Below are 13,735 nucleotides of genomic sequence, written 5' to 3'. Positions count from 1 at the left end.
CAGTAAACATTCTCTGTTTAATTTGGGTCATGTAGTGATAAAATTTTAAGCAACTGCTATTTAGAACAGTGACAGAAGCAATCGCACAGACTTTTACTGAATTGTTCCTATGGCTAAGAAACTCTATTGCAATGTTTAACTAGTCAACAATGTCCATGTCTACTGGATTCACAGCTTGATGAGAGCTGAATGTATGTAGTGGTATTGGGTAGACTTATTTTTGCAGGTTTTAAATGAAAAATGAATAATCTTTTTGACAGTATGCAGAGTCACAAAGGTTGCAGATGCCCCAGTGGAAAGTGAATTGCAGAGTGACTTCAAATATGGTTCATAAAGCGTGGACTATCTTGGGGAAGGAGAATCTGAGATGTGACACTTAAGTTGGGGTAGTCACAATAACTTCAGGTGTGTGAACTGGACACCTGAGTTAGAAAGGGCAGCTGCTTCTGTCTGCAAATAAAAACAGTGGATAGAGACAGAGACACTTCTCTGGAGGTTGATTCAGTCTGTGTCTGAATCAAGTGTTTTAACAGGCACTTTGAAGGAGTTTCTCTCTCTCTCTCTGCTGAGTAGCAAATATGGAGAGCATCTAGAGAGTATCTTCCTAAATTAAGCATGTATGTCACGTGCTGAAAGTGAGACAGCATGAATATTATTGTTATGTATACATCAAAACTTTAAAGAACTTTCATGTGGTGGGTATTTTAATCGCTCATTGATGGGTTGACTTTTCTTTAGACAACTGTTCATACACCTCACCTATGAGGTTAGTTGTGTAAGGTTGAAGGGAACAAAATAATTTTGGTCATTTTGTGCAATTGTCAGAACTTTGAAAGAATTCTGTTGATGTTTGGTTGAGTTTCTTGTGATGTGTATTGGCGTAACATCACTCATAGCAGTCTAGCAGAATCCATAAGCTTGCTACTGCAAGAGTTTCTGTTTTGCTGTTCCTGGGAAAGAGAGGGAAGCCTTAGACAGCACTGCCAATGGAGAGAAAGGTGAGCATGAGCATGACTTATGGTGTTATACTGGGGTTTGTCAAGGAGAATCCCTGTGGTATCAACAAGGGATACACGGGAAATGCAATTAAAGTATCTCATGAAAACAGTGTCCCTTTAAAATGGTGTGTTGTTTGTTTTTTAAGGAAATGCAAGTTTTATTAAATGTTGCAGTGCTTCTCTAGAATGTGTACAGAACACTGTAATTATTGGTGTAGACATTTTTAACAATATTCTGCTCTTTCCTTTGAGATATAATCCTAATATTTCGTTAATCCTCTACAATGGGTTAAAATGGCATAAAGATCAGATTGCTGGAAGTTGGAAGTCTTTTGTCTCTCATGTCTGGATCTGTTTCTTCATTTGATAGGCCAGTGACAATGAATGGTGTTCTTTTGCTGTGTGTCTACTCTGAAGTAGTTAAAAGAAAAATGCTTATATGTGCTAACATTAATGAAGTGTTTCATACAATTGTGGTAATAACATTATCTATACTTAACTTTTCAGTACTTCACAAATCTTTGGTTTATGGTTAGTATTCTGCTGTTGTATATTGGTGTCAAGTTTTGATTTAGAAATGAACTTCAATTTAAAAAGTAAAATAATCTAACATTCCTTCTACAATTGGTAATCTGATGCAAGGAAGCTTCAGTCATGATCAGTCATCTATAAAACTTTGATTCAGTTTTGCATATCAGTAAGCGTGTCCTAATAGTGGTCCCAAGGAATTGAAAGCGTAGTTTTGTTGTATGCAGTAGCTATAAATTTAAGAGTTTTCCAGTATGTTTAAGACATAATCTCTTCTGCCTGAATAAGTATCACATTTGACTTTATTTTATCAATGTAATGTCAAGTGAAGTCTCAAACACAAATCCTAGCCTAAACTGGCAGCGTTCTACTTCTTTTCATCCCAGGCTGGGTCATGCCATGTGGGTATAACTTCTCCACATATTTTTAGACTGGTTCTTTTTTAATTCAGTATGACAATACAAGTAGTGAGTTATTGACAGCAGCAAAAGTGAGACCATTATGACTGTAATCAATAACACACCTGCATAGAATAACAACTACTACCAGGGACATATTTTGTATTGATTCAGGAATTGATGCTGTCTCCACTACACCCAGTCTGCTACTTCCATAATTTATATAATAAAATCTGTACTTCAGAGAAGCTGTTACTAAGTTAAATACCAAGAAATGATGACATATCAAGATGTAAATTACATATTGAAGATTTTACTACAAGCAGAAATAGCACTTGCTAAATTCCTGTGGGTTCTGATTCAGGACCAAGGCACTTCCTTACTGCAGGCTGAAAGTTAATGGCAGTAAAAAACCGTGTTCCCTCTCCTGAGGCAGTATTTTAGAGGTGGAGGGTAAGACGCCATTTTTAATGGGATGTGGTGATGGAAGCTTATTGAATTGTATAATCCATGAATTTGAAACCTTGGTAGAATTTTTTATCAGTAACGGTAACCCTTATTCCAGTTCTGTCCTTAAACTGGAATGTAATTTTCTTTTGATACATCTTTATGTGTGTTTCTCTATTAGAGGAACACATTCTAAAAGATTGATGCTGTCCTCTGATTTTCTTTTCCAAGCCTAAAGTCAGTAAAATTGAACACAAGGTACAGATTACCACCAGGAATTTGGAATACCAATGTTCCTTGAAAGTAATACCTAATTTCCTGGAGGTACATGTTTATTCCCTTACTTGCTACCTCTCTGTTTTGTTGATCAGATGATTAGCCACAAGTCCAATGGAAAATTACTATGTATTTATACCGACTAGAATAAAATCTCTTTGTTGTTTTTAAGCATGATAAGAAAACTTAAACAATGTATCACAAATAATCTTGGTGTGTGAATCCTATATGAAGCTTCAAATGCAGTTGTTCTTACAGATTCATGTATACTTTATTAATTCTTGACCTGAATGTCAAGCAGATAACTCAAATTTGCAAGTATTGCATCACTAGCTTCCTAGATATACAGCCTTCTATTTCTGAATGGTGTTACCATCTTTGTATCCAAATGTATCTACAATTTGTCAATAAGAGTAATCTCAGTGTAGTTCAGAGAAATATGCATGTATTCAAATTTACTGTTCTTCATGTTATTAAATAAAATCCTAGTTCTTAGTTAACTTCTAGATCTTATTTGTTGCCTGTCTTTAGTGGCATTATACCAAAACTCTATCTGCTGTAGGAACACTTACAGTGTAAAAGGACTGGTTGTGCTTTAAATGTTCAAGACTCAGTACTAAGAAGTTTAGCATCAGGACTGTTTAGTGAAACCCTTCGATACCAATCTTGAACTAAATCTAATCAAATTCAAGTAGGATATTATATTCTTTTTTATGTAATAGTAAATTACATGTTGTTTTGTTGCTTAATGCTGAGATAAAACTCCCAAAGTATGACAGATAAGAATCCAGACAGAACAGTGTTCCTCAGACAATTTTCGTAGGATGTTATTCATGAGTTAACCCACTAGTTCTTGAGAACGTGTTTTGTGCTGATATTTTGCCCTCTACAAAATGAGGATATTTTCTTGGAAGAATATTTGCTACATTATCTTTTACCAGTGTTTCATGAGGGTATGTTCCTGTACGTGATACCATTTTCAGCTTTTACAGACTGCTTACTGGGTTGATGGTGGGGTTTCTGAATCCCAACCCATGCTCATCCATCAGTGGTAGATGGTTATATCAAGGAAATAACCACCTCATTTCACTTATGATGCTGCAAACCACTTTTCACTGTTTTGAAGCAGAAAAGCAGTGTGATAACTCTGAATTTCAGGAACTTCAGTTTTTAACGGACTGAAGAATTAATGTTAAACAGAACTCAAGCTTCTTATATTCATTTAGCTCTCCAGGAAGATCTAATGTAACTTGTCTAGTGACATGCAGCCCAATAACAAAATTATTGTTTTGTATTGTTAGCAGTGGTTTTTAAATTGAAAATTAACATAACCTCTAAATATTATTGATTGTATAAAGGTTGATCTCTTCACAATGCTAGGCAAGTATTTGCATTTAGATGATCAGGAGGTAATACAGGATTCTGTTTTCCAAGGGATTTTTCCTTTCTGACCGTTTGAACACACTCTCTTCCCAATGCAAAATTTTGATTTTTCTGGATGGTTATGATTGTACTTTTTTCTAAGCCATACTGAGAGGATGGAAAATTCACTAAGGAATTTCTTGAGCTGTTGAACCTTCTGCTAATAAGTAGCAGAGGTCTGATGAGGTTTGCGGCCTGATTTGCTCAGATTTCTTTTGAAGGAAGATCAGTGGTGATTGAATCTTGAGTAAAAGGAATATGTGAGAACCTCTCTGTGAATCATGAATAAGTTGATACCTTGGCTGAGACTTTCAGTGATTCCTTAGGAATTTAGGCCCAAATTCTTAAAGGGATTTAGGCACCCAGTTCCTGTTAAATTCCATTACACTTCTTTAAAATATTGTCACTGAAACCAAGGGAATTAGGTTTAGGAATTCCCTCCGAAGGTTTGAATCACAGGTATAAACTTACCTTGACTTGTTTCTCTTAGGTTTATGTGGTTGTTTCAGCTTTATTTTCAAATAAAGATGGATTAATTTGGTAAAATGTATTGGCAAGTATGTTTAAGGAATTAAATTATTGCAATTATTTTAAAAATGCACTTGCAGATCAATTTGAGAAAAATGTCAGTTTCCTCAGACTACCAAACTAAGAGGAGCTTTTAGCATAAAACTTGATTTTTTTTTTTTTTTTACTTTGCTTACTCTAAGGGATTTTTTGATGTCCAAATATAAATGTATATTTGTATACATTTGTGATCTCATTAGCTACTGAGATTCACAGGATTTGGAAGAGTTGAGGTCATAGAGTAAACACAAGAATTCTTTTTTCACCATGCTTGTTTAAAACTTCACACAGGCATTTAGTACGTTCCCCAACCTGAGCAAAAAAAGTTCAGAGGTACTTACAACTGTGAAGAGTTTCAAAATACAAACTTTCCATTTATACTATTGTAAATTGTGTAATTAAGTCCAAACTCCAGTTGAGATTGTGTAATTCAGAGACTATTGAACTTTCACGTTGCCTCAGGCTGTCTAGTGGACTATATTGCCCACAATTAAACAGATGAATGCACAAATAAGGATAGGCATCCTTCCAAACAGTTCTTTCTATATTTAGCAAATTCTTCTCATTTCCCTCTCTGTAGGAGGGTAGCGATGTTGGTAACCTTAATGTTGGCCAACAGAACTGTGAGTGTCTTAAGCTGTCCTACAAGTTGTTTTCCTTTCCCATATTATTTTGACCTTGTACTCTCTCCCTTTCTTTTGGATTAAATCTTTTTGTCCTAAATGAGAAATTTGCTTCACATGCTCCATCTAAATATAGAAATAAGTAAAAGCGAGTTTTCTGTGCCACAGAGGAATAGGAAGAACTTGAAAATTTCACAAGTTAAATGTTCTGAAATTTATGAAAGATATAACTAAGTCGGGGGCGATACAAAGAAATCTCCTTTTTATGGAAACCAAAGCTGTAGAATCAAAGAATCATTTTGGTTGGAAAGGACCTTTGACATCATAGATTCTATAACTTCTTACCTCATTTTATGTATGAATATTTGAAGGACTACAATGCCTCTTTTTAAAATGCAGCACGCTTTCGATGTAACATTACCTTTAGAAAATACTGAATTCACAGTTTGTCTGGTTTTCTTAACAGATATTTGCATTTTCCTTTCTTAAGCTTCCATGTTATCGAAATATGTATTAAAGTTGATGCTGAAGCTAGCAGGCTTGAAAGATGCAGTCTAATTCACAGTATAATCTGTGTGATTTTCCTAAATAAATGACTAACTACAATTTAAGAAAACAGGAATAACTGTTTAATCTCATACTTGCTACACGGAGGTGTTGTGTTTCACTAGGGACACTTTGTAACTGTTACATTTGGAAAGTAACTGGTGTGAATTTTCTTTTTTTTTTCTCCCTCCTCTTCCCTTTTTTTAATTGGGAAAGAGTATTCCAAACTCCCATCCACTTGAGCCCAGAACAAGACAAGACACAGGTTTTCATTAAATTAATTTCTTCCTTTCTGTGTTTTCATCAGAAAACAAGTTGTTTAACATTAACTTATAGAGAATAATCTTTAGTTGTTGAACTCACCACATTGTTCAGCAAACATCAAAATAAGATGCAAAATCTTATGTTGCAATGAATCTTAAAGAAATAGAGCACTGAATGGAACTAGAAGGATAGAAAACAAGTCAAAGCAGGTTAAATCATAAAGACCCGTAAGATCATCTGGTCTATCTTTTTCAAGATTTCTCCATATAGCATACAAAATCTTTGCTTCAGACTGCACGTGGCTTACAATACTGCTGCATTTTCAAAGTGCTGTGTTTTACTTTATTAAGCAAATTGGTTATTGATCGCTATGATGAAAGAACTTAGAAGTGCCAAATGCAGATGTGTCTTTTGCAGTAATGCGGTTGGGAAAAGGGGGCTGTAGGCTGGAGATTTAGTGTGTAAGTGATTGTACTGTGTTGTTCCACCAGTGATGCAGGAAACAAGGTCTGTGAGAGAAGCCTTTTAGCCCTTGAGAGGCCTAAAAAAAATAATCTAGGCTGTAGTTTGCCATGGTACCACGAAAGATGGGAAAGACTAATAAGAATTACAGAATAAACACAAATATTTCAGTCTAGGCGAAAGCAGCTGGTCTCACAAAGGAAAGAGTGCTATTTTTATTTTTTTTTAATGTTTTTTTTTTTTTGAGCAATAACCCAACATATTTCAGTATTGTAAAAGCTTCAAAAACAGTAATGCAGGTATCTCTGTTAAAGAACAGAGCTATTGCTTCAGAAGTAGACAAACTTTGGAGCTGTAATCTGTAGGAAAAGTCCTGATCTTCAGAGAGTTTCTGACTTCGGTTAGATTCAAAAGATAAGTGATGCAGAGATTGCAGAAGCTTTACTGTCTGCATAGTAGCTCAAGTGAGAAAACTAGAATTTCACATAGTGTCTGATTTAAATGAGCTTTCTACTGTCTGTAGATCTATTAAGTAAATCTGCATGTACCCATGAGACTGCTATACAGAGAATATAATTATTTTGTTTACCATTTTGAGATTGATGTGAATGGAATCAATACCAGTTGCTTTACTTTTCATTACTGAAGGCATCTGAAATGTTGACCAACCTTATCTTACTTGTGTCAAACAGATCACAAAGCCCTTACATACACAGCATTTGACCTTCTAGGACATTCTTCAAAGAACTGGCAGGCTTAGCATGTCATTTTTTTTTTCTCACTTGAAGAAATTAAATCTAATTAGGAGATTCCTACTAATACAATGTAGATACAGATTACAGGTGCACACATTGTGAGGAGAGTCCAGAATGAAAATAGCTGTAATGAAGAAGGAGGGGGAGGAAGACTCTGAAATAGGCTGATTTATTTTAGAGTACAAGATTGATAATATAGTGACTTTAGTAGCTGCACAGATATAAAATATTTACAGCAGAGTTGGAGAATTCTAATGGGGAGAGGAAATCTCTCAAGGCATTTTCTTCTAGAGAATATAAAATGAGAAAGGAATTATGCACAAATATAACACTTACACAGTTTTAGTATTAGTGATTAACTGCCTGATACTCATTTCTCTCTTCTTCACACAGGTGTGGTTTGAATACCCCTGAATTATTCCATGTGTTTTAAGAGGAGAATTGTGAACAGAACTGACTTCTCCTTGGGAAGCCTTTGACATTTCACTGCCTGTTAACGTTGTCTTTCTTACAGCAAATGTCACTTGAGACTTTTGTAACAAAGAACAAAAAAATATGCTTGTGCATTCTTGTAATTTCACATGAAATCAAGTGACTGTTTTCTGATAGAAATCTCAAGAGACTTGAGTTTATACAGGTTTCTCCCAGCTCCACCTCAGAATAACTGCTTGGATGTGTTTTTGGAGGCAAGGAATGTTAATAGTAGATTGTTGTGAGAAACTGATTATTTAAAATATCTTTGATACTGTGAAATTGAAAGAAACTTATCGGGTGTGTACAATAACAAGACAAAATCCAACTGGTTTAAAGTAGGTGTAATATCCCTGGGGTAAAAAATGTGTGCCTGTTTTGTACGTCCTTGTGTAACTAGGGAATTTAGAGCAGTCATTGGAAGATGAAGGAATCCAGCTCTCTGCATTATTGGACCCAGAGGCCATACTGTGTCATTACTAATGCATGCAGGCATGTTCAATAAATTTCATGGTTATACATCTCACTGTCATTTTCAGAGCTCATTGATTTAAGCAGCTCCCACTGATCAAGGATACTACAACAGGCAGCACAGCCTGATATGCTGATAGGTACAAAATGGAGAAGTCTTATTTTGGTCAAAAACTGAGGAAATTTACTGTAAGGATGAACTGAACACTGGAGCAAGTTGCCCAGAGAGGTTGTGGAGATTACAATCCTGGAGATTTTCAAAACCTGACTGGAACAGATCCTGAGCAACTTGCTTATAATTGACGCTGCTTTGAGCAGGAGAATTGTACCAGATGATCTTCAACAGTCCTTTCCAACCTCAACCATTCTGTGATTCTGTGAAAATAAGATGGTTAATAATTTAATATCCTTCAAATTATTCTGTCTTCTACAAGAAGCAGCAAAGTTGCAAGGATCCTGATGGTGCAAAGGGCAGGAAGTCCAGAAAGGAGTTTCAGGGATGCAAGACAATCTCCCTTTGAGTTTGTCACCAGTGAGTATAACCCATCAGTGAATCTCCCACCACGGGCAAGGGGTGTGAAGGGAGAGCTGGATGGACAGAGCATGGGTCAAGCTGGGATGTGGCTGCAGTTCTGAGGGTACCATTAGCAGCTGCATTTATGAAACTCCAGTTTGTTTGTTTTTTTTAACCAACTTAGTTGTATCCATTTAAATTAACACTTAAGGTCAAACTTCTGCCTTTAGTGAAATAAAGAATTATAAAAGGTTTATTTAAATTTAAAGGCTTCCACTGTCACTTTATACAGCAGACTTCAAAGCATATTGAATTTAATCTTCTAATGAGTTTTTACTTTGCCAGTAGATACATGTTTCTTCTGTTATGTTGTTTGTTTCTATTTGGTATTTTGTACTTTTTGAGTAATATTTGCAATTACTTTTCTACAATACCATGTGAGTTACAGCAGCAGGAAGCCATAGTTGGCTCAGCTGGAACATTTTGGCCTCTAGAGTTCTTGTTATGGCATTCAGAGTAAGAAATAACTGCCTGCTTATCTTTGTGGTATTCTGATTCTCTTCTTCCTCTCATCCCCTTTTCTTGTTCAGTATTAATTTATTGGCTAGACTTAAGGCAGATGGTAGGAAAATCCAAGTTGATTGTAACAGATATTGTCTGACATTGGTGTGTCTGTAACTAGGAAGATGAAAACAATGGGCAGTAAATATTTTGGACAAGCTGAAAGACGTTGCTAAAATAATTCATAATTGTCTTGCCTGTTAGACTGGATAAAGCGAAAATTCTTTCCTTTTATTTATACATGTTTTTGAAGAGCCTCAGAATTGCTGTGATGGAGTATTGAGCTGTATTTCTGCTCAGTGCTTGCTGTTTTTTGTTTACATATTTAATGTTACTCATAACTTTCCTCAGTGCAATCCTCCTGTTGAGAAAGTAGTACTGTGGCACAGTCGTGGGACCAGAGATCGGTGTGTGGTTTTCACCTCTACAACTGGTCTGTATTAAAGCACCTTGAGGACGTATTTGTAATATTAAAATAAAGATGCTTAGCCTTGATTTAAAATCCTGTCTCTGTGGAACTAGGTTACCTGTGAGCATGTTTTACTCATCTCATGGGGACAAAGCCTGAGCTGTCAAATCTGTGGCAGCAAAACGAAACAATTTTTGAACCAAGTCATCATTTTCAGCATCAATAGAAGGTCATGCCCTTGTCAGTCGGCCTTGGTTCAACATAAGGTTCCAGTCAGAATTGTCTGCATTATGCTTAGAGCTGCTCTTTCAGAGACCTTCACCCTTTACTATGTTTGGAACTGCTAATGTGGTGGGTCTTTTGAATATTTATGAGAGACTTACTACGATAGTCCATGCTGCAGTTATTCAGAGTGTGTACTCACCAGTTCTCGGTAACTGCTCTGGCACTAGATTAAGTGCTCTTTTTCTGTTATTTCTTCTCTCCTTAGTGTTGTGTTTTAAGCTATGATACTTATTTGGCAAGTTCAAAATACATCTCCGTTTGTACTGCTTCTGTAGTTTCAATGTTGGCTCAGTTCCTGAGAAATTCAGACCTTCTGGGACCTGGAGTTTGGCAGACTAAACTTTTTAAACAAGGTTATAAGTGAAGGCTGGAAGTCTTGTTCTCTTGCTTTGCTGCTTGACTTACCTGGTGTTTTGCCCACCTGTACTGTACAAGGATATCCAAAATCACATTACATCCACGGCCCTGGCAATTTTAAGAGTATGTTACTGCAAAAAGTTAGGGATATGTTTCAATAGCAGGTGATTGTTCTCATCAAGAATTGCACTAGTCTGATCTTTTTACAGTGCATGTGTCACATGTTTGAATTTCTCTTCCCAAGAGCATCTGCAGATGCTGAATAGTGATTAGTTTTTAATCAAGTGAAAATTACCAGAATGTGGAACATGCTTTTTGAGCTTTGTTGCTCAAAAAAAGAGACTAAGTTATAACATACATAAGCGTAAGTTATAGATAATTATATTTTCTTCCTGAAATATTCTTAGGTGCTACAGGCATGTATAGGTAGCAGAGTACCCAGATTTGTAACTCAAGTGACATTGTGATTTATATTGAAAGCATGAATTAAAATGGCTTGCCATTCAGCTTTTGTGTTTCTTAATGAGGGAGATTCTTAATGATGACTCATCTTTTTAAATAGGCCATAATTTTCCTTTTTTTTTTTTTTTGAAGAGTAGAAGCTTTTAAAATGGCTCATACAGAATTGCTATACTTATTTAAAAATAATTTTAGAAGGGTCAGTTTAGGATTTGTTGCAATGTTTGAAAACTTAATCAAGCTACTAGTAGCATTTTTTAATTTGTAATACTACCCCACTGATGTCTGTTTAATATTATTTCTGATTGTTATCACTGTTTGCCTTTATTTTGGTTAGGGGAAATCGTGTGTTCATTTTATTTTTTTAAAAAAAAATTTAAAAGGGCAAGCAATGGCTAGATTGTGCTTCTGACCTCTGGGTTGAATTGCTCAGCAGACAGTCTGAATTGCTAATAAAAATGAAACTTTTGAGGAAAGTTCTTGCCTGAGGTTGGATTTGTACTGGTTCAACACATTTCTTATGATTCTACCATCTCCTTCAGTGCTGCTTCTGGAACAACATGAGCCTATTAATGAAATTTTATTTTGTGACAAACTTAATTTCTGTGTACGTGCTCTACTTGCTAGTATGTTCTTGTTTGTGATGAGGTTTCTCCTTTGTTTTGCAATACTTAACTCTGATAAGTAAATGCTTTTAAAGATGCATCCTGTTTACTAATTAGATAAATTTTCATCAAGTGTCATCCTAAAGTCACTGGAATTATTGTATTGAGACATAGTGTTGCCTTGTAACGTGTAAATTATGAAATGAAACATAAAATTTACTGTGGAATGTGAAGGCACACAGGGAAAATAGGTGGTTTTTGTAAGGCAGCCAAATGCTGACTGGCTTACAAGAATGGGGGGGAAAAAAAACTGTCTTCCTTCATAAAAGCAGTCTGCAGATAGCTTTGTTCATATTTCTCTCTCAAAAAAAAGAGTAAGTTTCTCTGATATAAAAAGCTATTTCTCCCGTTGAGTGCACACACATCTTGTGTGGGTCTGAGTTTGACTCATTTTTTACTGGTATTAGTGGGTTCAGGTTGGGCCTTGTGTGTGAGCACTGTTTATTGAGGACTGTTAAAAAAAAAAACCAAAACAAAAAAAACAAAAACAAAACCAAAACACCAAACAAACCAAAACACCCTAGTTATTTGTGATATTGATTACTTAAATCACTGCTGTTAGGGCATACCCTGTATGTCAGCGTGACTGTCCTACAAATCCCGTCTAGCCAGTGGTGCTTTGGCATTGTAGTGGTACAGATACACTTGGGCATATATGTATTCCTCTGTGTCTTGCCCAATATGTAGTGATAATCAAGAATTCTGTGGTATTACTGTTCAAGTGTCTTGCTTCCTTTTTAACTTGAGAAATTCTGTAGAGGAATCAGATATCTAAAGTTTTTTAGATTTTAAGGTCAGAGTAAAATTTATCCTCTTCTCTCTTGTAACTCCAATGCTGCTAGCTTTTAGTGTTCTGCGTTAGATGAAGGTGTGACTTCCAACTTGCAGTGTATGTATGGAATCAGATGTATTTCTAGCTTGGAAACAAAGGCAGTTAAAACAGTTGGAAATTTATGATTTTTGGAGTTAAACAAACACAAAGAACAGTTGAGCAAGACTTGGCAAAGTGTAGCCCAAGACAGTGGGAATTAAGACTTTGTATTATTGTTAACCTGACCTGAAAAATTCTCCAGTTTCCTTGTATCTTCAAGTATGTATGTTTTCTGTGGATTCTTGTATGTATGTAGCAAGTGTTAGGTCATTGAAATCAAGCATATGATCCAAAAAAAAAAATATATTTAAGCAAAGAGATAATAAGGGGAAACATCTTGGCTGTTTTGCATCTTAGTACTGTACACTTAAAACAAATGATTTTTGGGTTTTGTCATCCAGACATTTCAGGAGAAACTTCTCTGCATGCTAGAGCACTCAAAGCAGATAAGAAATTTCTGCCATGAACTCTGATTTCAGGAAATAGGAACTCAAGAGGCTGATGAAAGTCTTGACTTAGCCGTTTTGAACTAGGGATTGCATTGCGGTTTTGGCAAGTGTTTGGGCTATGAAGCTGTACATAGAGTTGCCATTGCTGTGCCATTGCTCAGGTTGACAAGCTATTAGTCACATTAGTTACAGAGTTTCTATTCAGAGTTTGAGCTGTCTCTTGTGTTTTTCAGGGATATCCATAACCAGTTGTGCTTTATGAACAAGGAAAGGGGCCTAACAACTTGCCTGAAAGGGTGGTAAGAGTTGTCAGAATTTCCTTACATACATTCTTATTTCTTTTATTAACTACACATGTTCATGTCTGTGAAATCTAGAAGGCAAAATTGTTACTAATTTAATCCTTCTTGCTATTTACTGTTCCAGACAGTGTCACAATTGTAGTTCTTTAGCCAACAATAAAGTGATGAAAGACTAAATTCATTTTATAGTCAGGGTCTTTAGCGGCCTCTTTCTCAGACAGTAGGACTATTGAACAGAGTATGGCTAAAATATGCAAGAGTTTGAATTTGCTTGGAATAGCAAACCACCATATAAAAAGAAATGTCGATATAATCAAAATGCAGAATAATTAACTGCATATAATGTAGCTAATAATAAAGCTTCCAAAACTTTATAAATGGACCTTTTCAAAATGTTCTGTTCTGCTGCTGTCCTGCTTTTAGGCAAGAGGTGAACTGGCTTCCCACCTCCTAACTGCCTGCTCTCAGCCACTCTGTTTTGTGTTCAGTTTGTACCATCAGACTTCATTTGAGGTGGTTCTCTGAGCTCTCTGTGCAGGAATCTGTGACACATGAATGTAACACGGGTACAAATTCAGTGGTTATCCACTCGTGTGGTGGGATGTGTGGCTTTCTGCAGGATTTGACCCTTCTGC

At 35.9% G+C, this 13,735-nt stretch overlaps 1 protein-coding gene across 4 annotated transcripts in view; it reads left to right on the top strand.

Annotated features, from left to right (window-relative positions):
* ARVCF (ARVCF delta catenin family member) overlaps positions 1 to 13,735 on the top strand; it is a 272,468-nt gene that overhangs the window by 6,402 nt on the left and 252,331 nt on the right. Inside the window, exon 3 of one of the 4 annotated variants that reach the window (XM_068412184.1) lies at positions 13,032 to 13,097. The exons of the other annotated variants lie outside the window; for them this stretch is intronic. The gene's annotated coding sequence lies outside the window, so the exon portion shown is untranslated. The remainder of the gene's footprint in view (positions 1 to 13,031; positions 13,098 to 13,735) is intronic. 4 annotated transcript variants of the gene reach the window in all.

The sequence above is a fragment of the Nyctibius grandis genome, chromosome 14, assembly GCF_013368605.1.
Source record: "Nyctibius grandis isolate bNycGra1 chromosome 14, bNycGra1.pri, whole genome shotgun sequence".
NCBI classification, from domain to species: Eukaryota; Metazoa; Chordata; class Aves; order Nyctibiiformes; family Nyctibiidae; genus Nyctibius; species Nyctibius grandis.
The sequence above is the reverse complement of the archived record's forward strand: the minus strand, read 5'-3'. Positions and strand labels throughout refer to the sequence as shown.